Source organism: Coptis chinensis, chromosome 3 (genome assembly GCF_015680905.1).
Source record: "Coptis chinensis isolate HL-2020 chromosome 3, ASM1568090v1, whole genome shotgun sequence".
NCBI classification, from domain to species: domain Eukaryota; kingdom Viridiplantae; phylum Streptophyta; class Magnoliopsida; order Ranunculales; family Ranunculaceae; genus Coptis; species Coptis chinensis.
This window is the reverse complement of record NC_141458.1, coordinates 43856612-43870855: the sequence shown is the minus strand read 5'-3', so window position 1 is coordinate 43870855 and position 14244 is coordinate 43856612. Positions and strand designations below refer to the sequence as shown.

Below are 14244 nucleotides of genomic sequence, written 5' to 3'. Positions count from 1 at the left end.
ATTAATCACCATTGGATCATCTATGGTTAGAAACGCATAATCGTATGTATATTCGTATCTGATGGTATATCGTATATATGACAAGAGCTAGTTGACTTGTTATATTGTTTTCTTATCAACAATCTCTAATCAGTAGAACTCTTTAACAATGTTGCATTGTTAAAATGCTTTTTAGTGAGCTAGGATACAAAAAATAGAAACATCTCAAGCAGTTCGGTTCGACTACAAGAAACTAAGCATTATACCCCAATGCCACTGCAGAATCTATGTCCGTACGGAAACAAACAAACCAAGGTCTATGGAAGTTCTTGGTAATATCACACCAGCTGGAAACTTACAGCGTACTAGCTACCTTCTCTAAACCTAATAAAGCATGCAGTCATAATCTCTTCTCTGTAATTCCAAATCATCTTTGTTCAAGTATTACTCCTGAAGAGAGATGGCAGAGACTCCTGAAGACATACATGTCTCTACCGTAGGCTCGCCAACAAAGCACAAGATCATGGAATCTGAGAAAAATTTGGCTATACCGGATATTCATAAAATACCAGTTAAGATTAAGAGAGCAAATGGTTTTTATATGGAATATGCAGGGCTTGAGGAGCAACCAAGTAATGTAGAAATTATACTTTGGTACATATATGGGCTATGTTCCTATTTCGTTCATACAGTTCTTGTCTCTGTAACCTTCAGGTGCCATTAATATTTTGACATCATGTCTCGGCGAGTTAGAAGTTTCTTAAGGTGTCCAAGTTCTAGGCTTCTAGTTGAAGTACTCCAAGCATGCTTGTTTTAACACTTATTGAGTAGTTAAAACTTAAAGCACTTAAAGTTGCTCCCTCACACAAGAAAGACTGACGCGACTTTTTGTCTTTTTTACTCTCTTTTAGGCTCTTTTTGTCCTAAAACTATTAGATCTAATTGTGTTTTACAAATTATAGGTGTCATGTCTAATGAATTATATAACACAATTGCCCGTGTAACTGATGGAATTTATGAAGGTGCATAAATTGTTTAACTTTTTCTATTGATGTTGCTGGTTGCCGTTCAGGATTTTGATCGTTATTAATCTCATTTTTAAAATTTCCATAGGCATAGCAATCGGAGGAAACATGTTCCTAGACTCGACCTTTTCTGATCATATCCTTTGGTTTGACAACATTCCTCAGGTGAGGGGTTGTCTACAATATTTACAATATCTTGATTATTTCTTTAACATGGTCTTTTCTTGTACTAGGACATTTATTTTATTTTTCAAATTTGATAGATTAATATGACAAGCTATAAAGCAAAAGAGCACTAAGCTATAAAGAATAGTATATAAGAACATCTTTTGGAGTGAAATCATAAAAACACCAAAATTTTGAACCAAACCAAACACCGAACCAAAAAAACACCAACCATCTTTAGGAGCAACATCAAATTTTCGACATCAAATGACGCGGTTTTGGATAAACCGCGCCATATAGCCCATCGCGGTTTTCCCAAAACCGTGCCACTAAAGCCCATCTGATAGGCCCAAGCCCACACGGTTTTCCAAAAACAGCGCGGTGTTCTCAACACCGCGTGCTTTTTCTATATAAAGATGACCAAAATTGTGCGGTTCAATCACTTTTAACTTTTCTCTCAATTATAAACCCTCTCCTTAGTAAAAAAAAAAAACAAGAACCTACCTAAACTCTTGAAATTTTATATGGATCATTTTCAACCTTTCGACGGTGATGACGATGTGTATTGGTAGTATACAAATGACATTGGCGATCAAGTAGAGGTAGAAGAACCCGAGAAAGTACAAGAAGGTGGGGGAGAAGAAGCCGAGGATGTCGCGCCGATTAATAGACATCCCTATGTACTTGAGTATCAAATGAACGACTTCGATTGGCAATTTAATCCCAGTGAAGCACTTGATATGCAAGTTGTGTCTTTTACACGTGATACAAAACAAGTGTCGAGTGCTGTGGCTAATTCTCAGGTAATTAATTAGTTTTGATTAAATATTTTGAATATTATGCATTAATTAGTTGAGTTGGACCAATTAATTATTTATCTTATATGCATTTTTTTTTTCATAATATCAGCAAGTTATTGACTATCGAGTTAGATCGGCTTTACTTGGTGTTAGAGAGTGGTGGAAGGTTATTAAGAATTTGGATGAGTTTGTACATATTAGAAATAATATTCTGTGTACACCTTGGGGTCTTTCGGTTGATGTAGATTATGAGAAGGCTGATTGGGAAGTGGTCATAGCTTTAGTAGAAAGATGGTGGAATATAACTCATACATTTTATTTTTCTTGTGCGGAGTTAGGGTTCACACCACTAGACTTCACCATGATTTTTGGGTTAAGTATCGGTATAGGCCAACCGATACCTTTTAATACAAATTATGAGAATATTGGTAGTATGCTTATGAGTTTTCCTCGCTTGGATGCGGATGCTTATGATTCTTCTGGTATTAAGCTATCTCATATTAAGACTGCATATATGGAACCCCTATTGGATCCTGATACACGGGTGGAGTTAGTTTTGATTGTTCTACCTCGTAGTGAGGGTGCTGATATGTATGTTAGGGCTCTTTTTATGTTTTTTATTGAGCATGTTCTATTTCCAAATGGTCATTCTACGGTACGACTTGGATATTATGCTTATGTTTATGATTTGCATAATATGAGAGATTATGACCTTGGTAGCTCAGTATATGCCACATTGATATCGACGTTAGATAAATCTTCAAAGACATTCGGAAGTAGAACTCCTCAGATTGCAGGATTCACAGGACTTTTAGAGATTTGGTTTTATGAGTACTTTCGTTGTCTTTGTCCTAACATAGACATGATTGCTGATACTCGCCTTAGATTTTGCTAGTTGGTCAGGGCCTGACTTGACTCGTAACAGGGGGCAGATTAGAAATAATGTCTGTATGACTCGTGCTTAGATTGATATTAGATCATTATCATCTATTGAGTGGAGACCTTAGCGTTTGTCTACTGCCTTTGACAATCTAGTTGTGCAGCATGCTTGTGTGTTGTCACGTCACAGAGTTGTTTTTACCACACGTGACTGTAATATTTGGTACTGTGGCGACAGATGTTGGAGACAGATGACTGGACGTTATGGAGTTCCATGTGCTCCCATACCAGATGTTAGTGATGCTAAGTCGTGGAGTAGAACTCAAGTTCATGAAGTTCATTCCAGTTGTGGTCCTTGGCCAGATGCGTCTTCTTTTGTTGTTGAGCAGACTGCTGATCAGTATTATAGATGGTGGAGTCGTGTCTCCATGGGTCTGTTGTTGCCCCCTGTTGGTCGGGCTAGCAACTTCGAGTTTGTGGGCCTAAAAGGGATGAGACGTGAGCTACGTATTCCTCATCTGCCACAGCCTGTTTACAACCCACAACCTCTGAATGAATATCATCCAGCTCCTATGTCTGCTAGTAATCCTCAGATGTTTGCCGTGTGTGGACCTAATGGGGAGGCTACTTACATTTCCATTCCTGAGGTGCCTCATGCTCGTTACCATGAGTTAGAGCCGTAAATTGATCAGTATACCGTGGTGAGTTTAGTTGTTTTATTTTTCTTATTCATATATATATATAATATGTACTCACAATGTATTTTCTTGGATTTTCAGGCTGAGGTTCGGGAAAGATATGAGAACCAGATTTGTATGTTTGATGGGATGAGGACTGCCATGTATCATTATAGCCAAGAAAGAGAGGAGGCATATTCTCAAACATATCAGTAATCCCAATGTGCGTATGACGAGACTCGAAAAGCATATGAGGATATTCAGCAGGTGTATATGCAACAACATCAGGGATATGAGGAACTTCAGGCTGAGGTAGTTAACCTTCGTGCATATAGAGAAGATCTTGGTTCTCATGTTAGGAACTTAGAGGAGCAGCTTCGGAACATCCAAATAGAGAGAGTAGAGGCATCGAGTGGTAAGGGGAGTAAGAAGAGAGCTAAATAAATTTTATGTAATATGATAGGTTTTGGATCATTTTGGATATTGGATCATAATCATAGATTTTGGATCATTTTTATCGTTTTGTATACATAATCATAATCATAGGTTTTGGATCATTTTTATCATTTTGGATACATAATCATAATCATTTTGATCATTTTTAGATACAATTGCACAATTCCTAATTTCTTCAATTGCACAATTCTTAATTTATTCAATTGCACAATTCTTAATTTCTTCATTTGCACAGTTCCTAATTTTTAGAAAAAACGCACGCGATGTTGGCAAAACTGCGCCAATAGAAGCCCAAGCCCAGGCGGTGTTGGCAAAATCAGCGCCATAGAAGCCCACTTAGCAGCCCAAACCCATGCGGTGTTAGAAAAACCGAGCGGTTTTTCCAAAACCGCATGAGAGATTTGATACAGTACCAAAGATGGAACCAAATTTTGGTCGATTTGGTATTTGGTTTGGTGTTTTCATCAACATGTGACTCTCCTAAAGATGAAAAAACACCGAAATTTGGTGTTTGATGCTAGGAAAGTATCACTCCTAAAGATGCTCTAATACCAATATTTAGTTAAGTGTTCAATAGCATCTGTAAACGTCTTTGAAAGAGTTGGACCTGTCATCCCTTCATGCAGTTGTCATGGCACATGGTCCTACACATGAGGTTAGTTTTACATTGTAATTGGACCTATTTCTCCACCAAGATAGTTTTACAATTAATTGTTTTGAGTTTCTAAAGTTTCTCTTTTTATAACCTAGGTTTTGACTAGCTAAGGTTTCTAGTGCTTCTAGTGTTAATTGGTTTAATAGTACTATAACTCAGCTGAGGTGCTTGAAGTTGTATTTTGCTTTTTATTATACTGATTTCATTTATATTTTGTCTATTGTTCTAGCTAGGAAGGGCCAACAAAATTCACTGGTTGGAATTCAAAGGCTTGCATTCGCGTAACTTCAGATACGAAGATATAGTACATCCGAGATCTAATACTGATGGTTTCTTTGATTTTCATGGTTTGTTGATAAGTGCTCAAAAAGTGCTATTTAACCTTCGATTATGCCTCTTGTTTAGCATCTTAGTGGACTAATAGTGTTTGTAAGTTATGTTTTAAGATTCTACAGGTGAAAAAGAGAGTTTTGTAGAATATTAGAGAAAAAAGGGTAAAACGGAGCAATTCGGAGCATTAAGGATCGCATGGGAGGCCCGTGGACAATCATGGAGAAGGCCAAGGAATTGGAGCTATTAAAGATGTGACTTGGACCTATTTTAAAGCCTATTTGGAAGCCCAAGACCAAAAGATTCGTTGCTTGGACCAAAGCCCACAAAAGAGGATAGAAGGATAGAGCAGAAGAGAGAAAATAGGCTTATGCGTCTGGAACGCATGGATCGAGCGTCCAGACGCATTGATTGCATTTGAGACGCATGAATAGTGCGTCATGCGTCCAGACACATGGATCAACACTGTAGCCAATTTCTTCTCATTTTTGGAGACAAAGTTGGACTCTGAAAGAAGTCTATTTGTATTAGGAAACAAATGACGGTTTGGAATGCTTCGAGAGCTCATTGTAACCTTTATAAATAGAGGACCTAAGTGCCTCATGTAATTTGCCAATTCAGTTATAATGTTGTCTCCAGAACTTGAGGCAGAGAGAGATTAATAATAAAAGATCGGTTTTAACTAGCTGAGTCTTAATAAATTAGTCTTTCTAATCTTATGTTCTTCGACTCTTCTTCTTTTCGTTCTTCGTGTTCTTCCTTCTTTATAGAAGGCTAATCTTCTCCTTCAAGGGAGGAGATGAAGCCAGTGCTTAGGGTTTAATGATTCTTCTGGTTCATGGTGTTCTTCAATCAGGTTAGTTCTTTATGTTTTTAGTTATTAGTTCCATTGCCCTTTGAGGGGATGGAAGTATAGAATAGGGTTTATATTTTGCAATATTAATATCATGCTAGTGTTCTTTACTTTTCTTCTAGTAGTATAGTTCTTTAGAATTAGGGAAGTATTCTTTGTGTTGCCTTAGAAGGGGTAGCTCAGGGAGTGGCTGCCTATTTTCTTGTAGTAAAATATTACCATATATAGTTGTTTCTAATCATGTATTTTCCTCCGGTTGTTCCTCACTTGTGAAATGAGGCTCCTTTAAGTCTTGCATATCTATGACTACTTTCCATGTTTTCATTCTATTTTCATATACCCTAGCCAACCTATTTAGTGCAATTTGGTTGGACGGGGTGCATGGGGATAACACGTAAAGAACGGATTATAGCATTGGTCGTGCGTATTGTATCAACCTTGACCCAATAAGTGAAACGTGTACAGAATTCTGGGAAAAAGAATCACATTATACATCAAACCATAACAGGCATAAGAAGGTACTCATGCCTCATTGTATGAGCTCGTGCTAAACTAGACACTATGGTCTTGGGAATATCAAAGTGCATACATCCCTTAGCTAAAGAAAGGAAGACGTTACAAGTAGAGCCTATGTTAAGGGACAGGCTTTTAAGGGCTATGTTATGTTGGCCTTGGTCTTCTAAATGGAAAATTCCCACCCCATAAGTCTTATGGAAGTAGGCATAATTGTAATAGAAGGCATTATCCGACATGTAATCCCATGTGTCTTGGCCATGAGGCATAGAAAGTCATAGCGCCAATGCTAACACATATTTGCTTAAATCCATTATTTCATTGTTTATGGTGACAGAGAACACTTGTTCTCCATCTTGGTTATTAGAAAATTTATAATCATCATAGAAATAAGCAGTAAGTTGATGTGAATAAGTATCACATGGATATACCAATAGAGGGTGCCAACCTAATTGGTTAATCATGTCGTAGAAATAAAAGCCATAAGTGCCACTATCAAGCAAGTCATAAAAAGACTATTCAGGTATTATTTTTGGACTAGTCATAACAACCGAGTAATGAATTAAAGTACTAGAAGTTAGAAAAGAAGAACTTGGAAGTCCGAGCCTGGAAGTTTGTGGTGAGGGCGTGCACGCGCTTGGAATAACCCTTCGGAGAGTGCGGTGCGCGAGTAGGAATGTTGATACCAAATTAATATGAGTGCGGTGCGCGCTAAGTTTGTTCGTGCGTGAGGTGCGTGTGAGCTCTGAGATGTAGCGATGTGTTTAGGGTTTTCAGTTATGAAACTACATGCTTAGAGATTGCTTTTATAGTGTTTGGTTGCTAAGTCTAAGGTCGGATGGTTGCTAGAATAAAAAGATGTGAAAAAAAACATATTTTTAGAATAGTTTCCTACACATGAATTCTATTTCAGTTTTTGGAATTTCTATATATGATTCGCTTATGAAATTCCCTGAAATTTTGACATTCCACGAAATTTAAGGTTCCTAATTACATTATGGATCCCAATTGAATAAAACAAGGCCCATGGGTTGGATATAATGGATTTCTCTATTAGATTAGCTTATGAAATTCCATGAAACTTTGAAATTCCTCAAAATATTAGGTACCTAATTACATTGTGGATCCCAATTAAATTAAACAAGGCCCAAGGGTTCTTATATTTTGGCCCAAAACTTATATAAATGTGATTTAAGGCATGCAATTTCATACGTGCACATATATTAAAATATACCACCCCCAAACAATTTGAGAGGGGGGGGGGGTTCATGACATTGATTAATTAAATTACCTGAACATGCTGAATATCAACAAAAGAACTATATGGTAAAGAATATGTGATTAATCATGCATTAAATTGAACAATACGTGCATAGATGAGCAATCACATAAACAAATAAATACTAACTACTTAACTAAAAATGAAATTAACAATTAATTAAACTAAAGTACTGAAATTAAATAGTTATTGCAAAATAGAAATAAATCTAAATCAAATTCATCGCAACAAATGTAAAAGAAATAATCTATTCCTGAGAAGAAGAAGGTCCAGAACCATCTGAAGGACGACGACGACGACGACGCTCACATCTAGAGTCAGAAGAAGAAGGCGAACCTCCTAGCTGGGGCAAACGTCTCAAGACCTTGGCCTAAAAAGCTACCTGCGCCTCTTCCATATTCTCTATAAAATTAAGCATGTCGGCGTGGTTATCGACTATGGTTCGAATGTTATGCTCTAAGTTGCGGTGATCACATTGACTGGAACCCTAACACTTCTATATTGATTCACAGAGCATAGTTAGGTTTCACTGATGTTCATAAAGCGTACGCATCCCGCTATGGAGTAGTGAAAAACGTGCAAAATCAGAAGAAGCACGATCCATAGCATTCTCAGCAAAACAAACAGGATATTCATCCTCCTCCTCTTCCTGATCTATCCCATCAAATCTCTCTTCAGGCAATGTCCAATGCCTTTGAACACAGTCAGTATACGCCTTTGCATTTGAGTGAAGCTTAATATGAGCCCTAGGTGACTCTGGCACGCAACCCCAAGATAACATAATCTTAGTAACTAAAACAGATAGTGGTGTAGTGCTCAGGCTTACAGCCATAAGCTCTTCACGCAGAAAATCAATGAGGCAAAAACCATACCTCCTATTCTTTAAAACCCAAAGAACGTGTAGGAATGACAAGCTGATGTCACTCAGCTTTGAAGTGCTACAGAGGTTCTTTCCTAGCCACTGCATCACAGCCAGCTGGTTAATCCTAAGCGACTGTTGCCTAGCACAGTGAGAATGATAGTTGCAACGACCCTCAAGCAACGTCTCCAGCATCAACTGATGCACACCATCAAACTGGGATCTCTGTAAGGTCAGGGGGACTTGTTTAGCGGGTATCCCAGTGATGGTAGCGAGTAAATCATGAGTCACATCCCAGTGAACTCTGTCTAAATCCACAAACATCCTCCCTGAAGGAAGTATCCTCTTATTCCGATAAAACTTAACCACCAAATCCTCATGGTAGTACTCCTAAGTAGAGTACCACATTCTATCCCACCCTCTAGCACGCATCTCCATACCGTAGAATGGCTGGAATATCTCCACGTTAAATGCAAATTCCGATATGATTTTAACTGGTCGGGCCATTGTATGGTTAAAACTTGAATACGGGTAGGGTTTAAGTAAGGGATGATAGTGGGAAGGTGCTATAAAAATTTGGAGAAGGTATGTTTGGTTAAGGGCGCATGGCGCGCTTGGATTCAGTTTTGTATAGGCGCAATACGCGCTGGAATCGATTTAGGTTAGATTGATTTTTTGTTGGGGAAGATGATGAAGTTGGGCTGGTGTTGGATTTTAAATGGGATGGTCAGTGGGGTGTAAATATCGTGGGTTGGATGGAAAAATGAATTTTGGCCCAAGCCCAAATCTTTTCAATAATACCCATCCTGTCCTGCTGCATCGTAAACTTAAAACTAAGATTCCCGATTCGTTAGCGGTCTGATTTTTGCGAATAAGCTATGAAAATGATCAGCATGAAAAATCCTATCTAATGATCTAGGATAAACTCAAATCTAACTCTGGGTGACATATGAAATAGTGGAAGAATGCCTCGAAATACATAAATGACATAAATTATGAGGGCGATGGAAAATCTAGAAAACTAGATTGTGTTACATGAATCTATATGACTTAAAACAACATAAACAAAGATAGGAAGTTAAGATAACAAGGTAGGGTGATTACCCACCCCCAAACAAAATTTTGGAATATGATTTTTTTTTTTTTGTGGTGAAAATGTGAGTCTTTTAAAGTCAAATACCCTAGACTGTCTAATCTATCAAATATTTATTGGTTTTATAGTTTTCTGATTTTTATGAAAAAGATTTTTGAAAAGCAGAAAACAAACAAAGCAAGTAAAAATGTAAATCACTCCATAGAGAAACACTACGCAAAATAAACGAGAAAAAGTGCAAGAAAGGAATGCGTGAATTGCATGAATGTGGACTAAGGAGCTAACACTTACAACCACACACTCTGAAAGGAGGGTCCGGTTACCTTAATGTAGTACTCCCAAAATATGGAATATGGATAGGAAGCACACCAAGTATAGAGGGCCAATCCTCATAAACAGGGTATTGTAGAAGAGTTTCTTCTACAGCGAGCGAACGTAATTCATGAAAATGTTTTAAGTGTTGGCCATTTAATTGAAAGGTATTGTTGTCATTGGGATTTACTAAGGTGATTACCCCTTGAGGGGTGACATCAGTAACCAGAAAAGGTCCGGACCAACGTGTTTTTAATTTACCTGGAAAAATATGCAAACATGAGTTATATAACAAAACTTTTTGACCAAGATCAAACTCTTTACGTAAAATATATTTATCATGAATACGTTTAAGGATATCTTCAAGCTCATTTAATTGTAATTTGTGTTTGACACCAACGACGTTAATATTGAAATTAAGACTTTTAATAGCCCACATGGCACGATATTCCAACTCAACAGGCAAGTGACAAAGTTTACCAAAAACTAAGCGGTAGAGTGACATACCAATAGGTGTTTTTAAATCCGTTCTATATGCCTATAAAGCATCTGTTAGGCATCTAGACCAGTCTTTCCTATCAGGATTAACTATCTTTTCTAATTTTTTTTAAAATTTTTCTATTGGACACCTTTACTTGACCACTAGTTTGTGGGTGATACGGAGTCGCCACCTTATGGGTAACTCCATATTTCTTGACTAAAGCTTCAATAACTCTATTACAAAAATGTTTTCCTTCATCGTTGATGATGGTCTTAGGTACGTCGAAACGTGAGAAGATATACTCCTTCATAAACAATGCTATAGTTTTATGACCATTATTACGATAAATCATGGCTTCAATCCATTTAGAAACTTAGTCTACAACTACAAGAATATAAATGAAACCATGCGAAACAAAAAACGGGCCCATGAAATCAATTCCCCAGACATAAAAAAATCTCCACTATAAGAATAGGATTTAGGGGCATCATATTACGTTGAGTAATACGCCTAAGTTGTTGACATCTAATATATGCTTTGCAGTGTGCATGGGCATCTTGAAATAGGGTCTGCCAATAAAAACTGTATTAAAGAACTTTGGCAGTAGTTTTCTTTCCACTAAAATGACCCCTGCATAATTGTTCATGGCAGAAGGATAAGACTTCATTGTGCTCCCACTGGGGAATGCAACGACGAATTATTTGATCCGTGCAATATTTAAAAAGGTAAGGTTCATCCCAGTAGTAAAACTTAACTTTGGCCAAAAATCTCTTGCATTCATTCATAGTCCATATATCAGGAATGATCTCAGACACTAAAAAATTAACAATAATGTCTGCATACCAAGATGCAGAAAAAATTGAATAAAGATGCTCATCCGAAAAAAAGTCAGATATCGATTTGGAATCACTGTCATCCTCATTATCTAACCTAGATAAGTGATCTGCAACTATATTTTCAGCTCCTTTTTTATCCTTAATTTCTAAGGTAAATTCAGTTAAAAGAAGAATCCAACGGATCAATCTCTGCGTAGCATCTTTCTTCGCAAGAAGGTACCTGAGCGCAACATGGTCTGTATAGACGATGGTCGTGGAACAAACTAAGTAGGGATAGAACTTATCTAAGGCATAAATAATGGATAGAAATTCCTTTTAAGTAGTAGTGTAATTACGTTGATTTATTATCTAACTTCTGTCCTAACATAGCACCAACGACATAATCACTAGCATCACACATAAGTTCAAAAGGTTTTGACCAGTCTGGTGGTCGTATGATAGGTGTAGAGGTTAAAGCGGCTTTTAAAATTTCAAAAGCCTATTTGTAGTCATGATTAAAATAAAAAATGGCATCTTTTAAAAGCAATTATGTTAAAGGCTTAGCTATTTTTGAAAAATCTTTTATGAAACGTTTATAGAAACCTGCATGGCCTAGAAAGGCCTTAATATCGTGGACAGTCTGTGGTATAGGCAGAGACGCTATTTTAGCTATTTTAGCTTTATCCACTTCTATTCCATTTTTAGAAACAATATGACCTAAAATTATGCCTTTAATGGCCATAAAATGACATTTTTCCCAGTTTAAGACTAAGTCCTTTTCTTGACACCGTTTCAAAACTTTAGAAAGATTTGAAAGACAATCTTCAAAGGAATGACCATGAATGGAAAAATCATCCATAAATACTTCCATGAAGTTCTCCACCATGTCACTAAAAATATGTAGCATAAAACGCTGGAAAGTACCAGGTGCATTACAAAGGTCAAAGGGCATTCTTTTATATGTATACGTACCAAAGGGACATATGAAAGTAATTTTGTCTTGGTCATCAGGGTCAATAATAATTTGAAAATAGCTAGAGTAGCCATCTAAAAAACAATAGTAAGCATGGCCGGCTAGACGTTCAAGCATTTGGTCAACAAATGGTAAAGGAAAGTGATCCTTACGTATCATAGCATTAAGCTTCCTTTAATCAGTACAAATCTGCCATGTTATAAGAATTTGGGTAGAAACTAACTCTTTATCGACATTACGAATGACTATAACACCTAATTTCTTAGGGACTACATGAACTGGGCTTACCCATTCACTATCTAAGATGGGGTATATAATGCCAGCATCAAGTAATCTCAAAACTTATGCTCTAACTACCTCCTTCATGGCAGGATTCAAACTACGTTGTGGCTCACGGGAGGTTTTCGCATTATCCTCCAAATGTATGCGATGTTTGCATACGCTAGGGTCAATACCTTTAATGTCGTCTAAAGACCAACCAATCGTAGAATGATGTTCGCGAATAACCCTAATCAGATTTGCCTTTTCAGTAGCAGATAATTGAGATGATATAATAATCAGATGAGTGCCATCCAGATCCAGATGAATGTACTTTAACTCAGCGGGAAGAGGTTTAAGCTCAGGGGTGGGAGGAGTGGGAATGAAGGATTCAAGGGGATCTTCCTCCTCTACAATGCAGATTTGTTCAGGAATGAGTTCTTCAAACTCAGGAGCTAGATCGTGGATAGGAGTAGATTCTAAAAAGGCATGTACTTCTTGGATGTAAGAATCCTCAGTATTGCCGAAGGAAAGAAATTGGTGCATTTGATTATCTGGAAAAGTTTTGTTAAAATAATCTTGAGCGAGACTCCCTATCAGGCTAATTTTGCATTCTATAGTCATGTCTGGTGTCCGTTGCATCATTTTAAAAACATTTACCTCAACAGCAAAAATTCCAAAAGAAATGGACATCGAACCATCACGACAATTAATGAGGGCATTATCAGTTGCCAAGAAAGGACGCCCTAAGATGATAGGAACAGAGTCATGAGCGACTTCTGTGTCTAGAATGATAAAATCGGCTAGATAATAGAAGTCTTGTACTTTAACAAGAATATTTTCAACTACGCCCTTGGGATACTTAATCGAACGATCGGCTTACTACAAAGTCATTTTAGTCGGTTTTATATCGTGTATACCTAGTTGTTTATAAAGGTAAAACGGGAGTAAGTTAACACTCGCCCCTAGATCTAGCAGAGTAGTTATGGTGAAAGTATCGCCTAAGGTGCATTGTACAGTGGGACGACTAGGGTCCTTATACTTAACGATTTTGTTGTGCTCAAATAAAGAGGGAAACTGTTATGTTAAGAAGGCTTCTTTAGGTATGTTTATTTTCCTCTTTGTGGTGCACAAATCTTTAAGAAACTTAGCGTGTTTTGGAAGACGTTTTATAGCTTTAAGGAAAGGTAGGTTTATAGTTAAATTTTTGAAAACTTCCCTAATCTTGTCAAAATTATCTTCCTTCTTTAACATAGCTAGTCTATAGGGAAACGGTGGTTTTTCCCTATATTTAGCATAAGGGTCAATAAGAGTATTTCCCTTTTCTTTAATTGTTGTCGGTTTTCCCTTAGGTTGAGGTTTAACTGGTACTTTTATAGTGGTAGGATCTTCAGTTTCAACTATGGTATCTAGTAAGTTTTCTTTATCTTTATTAGTTTGTGGGGAATCCAGGCATTATTACTTTGTTGTCAATCACTTTTCCTGAACGAAGAGTAGTTACAGACTTTAATTCTCCTTGTATTAAATTTTCATTACTAGGATTACCAGTTAATTCAAAAGCTGTGTTTGTGGATTTCTGATTAGGTACGGTTTGACTTGGAAACAAGCCTTTTTGTTGGGTCTTTTCTTGGGATAATTGTTGGATGGATTGTTGGATTGCTAGTAATATTTGTTGTTGAGTTTGCATGTATGCATCAAATCTATCGGATTGGGAAGGTTGAGTTACCACGGGTTGTGTAACAGGAACTATCTCACGTTGATTATTAACGGGTGGATTTTGATAGTTGTTATTAACTGGGACTAAACTTCTATTATTATTATTATTATTATAATTATCTTGCC

General features: G+C 37.1%; 1 long non-coding RNA gene across 1 annotated transcript; it reads left to right on the top strand.

Annotated features, from left to right (window-relative positions):
• The first annotated feature begins 288 nt into the window (after window positions 1–288).
• LOC147509727 (uncharacterized) lies at window positions 289–4068 on the top strand. Its single transcript, XR_015216625.1, has 3 exons — window positions 289–1972; window positions 3087–3549; window positions 3628–4068. It is a non-coding gene; the product is annotated as an uncharacterized LOC147509727 (long non-coding RNA).
• The last annotated feature ends 10176 nt before the right edge of the window (window positions 4069–14244 follow it).